The sequence below is a fragment of the Malaclemys terrapin genome, chromosome 1, assembly GCF_027887155.1.
Source record: "Malaclemys terrapin pileata isolate rMalTer1 chromosome 1, rMalTer1.hap1, whole genome shotgun sequence".
In the NCBI taxonomy this organism is placed as follows: domain Eukaryota; kingdom Metazoa; phylum Chordata; order Testudines; family Emydidae; genus Malaclemys; species Malaclemys terrapin.
The window spans coordinates 107,939,906-107,943,606 of NC_071505.1; positions in this window are offsets into that span (position 1 = coordinate 107,939,906).

Consider the following 3,701-nt stretch of genomic DNA (forward strand, 5'->3'; position numbering starts at 1 on the left):
CATTTTTCTTCTGGATTTGTTTGAACTCTGCCCTGTAATGAGATTTCCTGACACAGCACAGCCAGTGCATGGTTCATTTTAAGCAAGCTTACCAGAAAAGAGACTGAAAGATAATTCTCTGCTCTGAAACAAGGAAACTCTTATTGAACTTTAGAAGAAAAAAGTGGGTCAGGGAAAGTGGGTCTAGACAGGTACAGTTGGCTCAGTGCTTGATTGGCAGAACTTCCCTTCAGGGTCAGGTTTGTACTTAGTAGGAATCCCTGTGCTGGAAACTGGAGTTGATGATGATGCTTTTGAGTTCCTAGTATGCTTGCAATCTGTATTGCTCACCAGGACTCAGAGGCCAGCTGAAACAGTATTAAAGGTTTGAAGCTCAGGCCCAGGTCCTTAAAGGTATTTAGGCACCTAACTCACATAAGTTTCAGTGGGCATTAAGCATCTAAGTACACTTGAGGACCTGGGCCTATTTGCAAAACTCTTGAAACCTGGAATGTGATGTTCACTTATTTTGTGGGAGGAGAATTGGGAGGAGACCCTCGGTTAGTCTGAATCATCATGGTGCCATTTTCTTCAGTAGATGTACACTGAGGGTCTGGCCATTTGTGTCTTATAAAAAAGAGAATGATGAAAGTGAAACATTTTGAGTGAAAGTTCTTTGGATTTGCTTGGTATCCCTAAGTAATCACAAGGAGATGAAGATCCTTGGGGCATATACATGTGAATTTCAGAAAGCAATAAGTTGATTATCTAGACTAATTCTTACTATAACTATATTGTCAAATTAGAAGCTAATCCCCTAGTGGAGGTGCGTCTGGCAAAGGTAGAAGCCATTTCAGTGAGGGGGGAAAAAAGGGGAGACAAGGCAGCAATAAAGATACAATGCCAAAGCGGGCCTTTGGAATGAAAGGTGAAAGAGTGAGACCGCACACAAGACTTGATTTCTTGTTTAAACGCCCTGGGGAAAGGGCTTTGAGATCTGAACAGTTACAGCTATCACAATGCAAATGGAAAGCCTATTCAAACACTATCCAATACAATGGTTATACAAAACAAAAAGCCCCACAACCCCAAAACACACTTTCAGGAAGTGTTTTCAAGCCTTTTTTCAAATGCATAACTCAGCCAATCTATGTCCCAGGGGAAGAGAGTTCCAGACCTAAGAGCCCTTAATTCTTACAAAATAAGGCCCAGCCCCCTGGCAGGTATATGTTCTGGGGTTGTTAATGCTATTACTGATTTACAGTTCACTACAAATTAACACCCTGCTCTTATATAGCACTTTTCTCAATAGATCCTTTTTCAAAGGAACTCCGCATCCTTATCCCCATTTTTACAGAGGGGCAAGCTGAGACAGTGAGAGGTGCTGTGACTTGACCCGAGGTCACCCAGCTGCCCAGCGACACAATTGGGAATAGAACCCAAGTCTCCTGAGTCTCAGTTCACCCACTGGGCCGCACTGCCAATGGGGGGGGACCCCAAGACAAATACATTTTTGTATAATGATGCACACAGAGCTAGTTATTCTGGTTCATATGCTGCAAAGATGTTTAAATGCTAGTTATAGTACTGAGCCTGGAGCGTGCTTTCAGGTTAGAATGCATTTATTGTGGTGTGATCCCATCCACATTGGTTTTAACATGGCGAACTTGTCATTCTATTCAGAAGTGCTTTAAAATCCTATTTCAATATGCGTTAGGAAATGGGTTGAGGGGCCAATATAAATGGGTCCCATGGTGAGTAAACTGATCACTGTATTAAGCATATCTAAAACGTGCCACTGATAGGCAAGTATCTTACCCAATGTAGTACAGTGCCTCTCAGAGTAGCTTTTATTTTGTATTCCAGTTGATACCCTTGAGTTCTGCTGATGCTATAAAGGTAGATATACTAGGTAAATCTACTGTTTGCGTGGTGTATAAAGAGTAGAAGTTAATAGGGGAAATATCCTAATATATAAAGCAGTTGCATTTTTATGAATTTTATTTTTATATACACACACACACACACACACCAATAACATTTGATACAATTTATAGTGAGTTTTTGAACCCAATATATTTAATTATGGGGTTTACTTTGGGGATTTTTTTTTTAAAAGATATCAACTAGTTGCCATTACTAACAAACTACTAAAAAAATCACCACTCATTGGCGCTGTCTGAACTTTGTTGACTGAAACTTTTTATTCCCCACAAAATGCAAGCTTGGGTCAACTGAAACATTTGACAAATTCATGTTGAATTCACTAGATTGTTTACATTGAAAAACACAGTAAAAACCCCCAAAATCTGAAAAAAATCAGATGCTTTGTTTTGACATTTTTGAAACAAATATTTTGGTTTTACAATTCAAACCAACTTTTGAAATGTACTTCAATTTAAAAAAAAAAAAAGGTTTAAAAAGTTCAAAACAGGAGAGATGTTTGACTCAAAGCAATTCTGTTTAATGTTTCAGTTTGCTGAAGTTATGAAAAGTATTGTTTCAGATCAACCCAAATTATTTTTTTGGAACAGCCAACAACCATAAAAATCAGTTGTTCTCACAGCTCTGCTCTTTACCTCCTTTCTTTTATTCTCCTACGCAATAAGAGCTGTGTTGGGATGCAGAGGAAATACCTGTTTATATTTAGCTGTGAATGCTGAATAAAAGAGGCCAAGCAGCTGATATTCATTTACAATAAGGCCCCTTTACACTATCCTAGCAGTACATTTACACCCAGTTTAAGGCACCCCTATTCTATTAGAGCAGTGTAAGTGAGAATCTTCTCCTGTCACCACCTCTACATCAAAACTGAGTAGAGAAATGGTAGAACCTACCACTGGAATTTCCTCCATAGGCGTGGCAAGTTGCACACTTTTTTTTTTTTTTTTTTTTTTTTAAACAGAGCAGTTTCTCTTGGCAGGCTTTTCACTGGGACTCAGACATTTTGGATGTTAAGTGTTTCCAAAATGAATGCAATTATTACTGATTTTCATGAAATTGGAAGTACTTTTATACTGGAGAAAACTATAACATGTATGGAGAAGATTTTGTGTTTCAGAGTATTTCAGAATATAAGCAAACTGCAGGTTGCCAAATAATTGACCCATCAGGTAAGAGCAATAACCTTCCAGTGTGACTGGGTGCTCTTGGTGCCATCAATTTTCTCCCTGCAAAAAGTAACTACAAATCTGTCCTGGCCTAATATTGTCACCCATTTTAAGTCCAGAAGGGACATTATGATGATCTGGCTTCATCAGCTGCATAACACACACCATAGAACTTCATCCTGTGGTTTCTGCATGAAGCCTAGAATTTCTGGGAACTTTTACTGAAATGGATAAATCAATTCATCCTTTACTGTGTAGTTCTCTGAAGCCAATGTATAGATCAGGGGTAGGCAACCTATGGCACGTGTGCCAAAGGCGGCACGCGAGCTGATTTTCAGTGGCACTCACACTGCCCAGGTCCTGGCCATCGGACCAGGGGGCTCTGCATTTTAATTTAATTTTAAGTGAAGCTTCTTAAACATTTTAAAAATCTTATTTACTTTACATACAACAATAGTTTAGTTATGTATTATAGTCTTGTAGAAAGAGACCTTTTAAAAACATTAAATTGTATTACTGGCACACGAAACCTTAAATAGAGTGAATAAATGAAGACTCGGCACACCACTTCTGAAAGGTTGCCGACCCCTGGTTTAGATGTTTTCAATATAA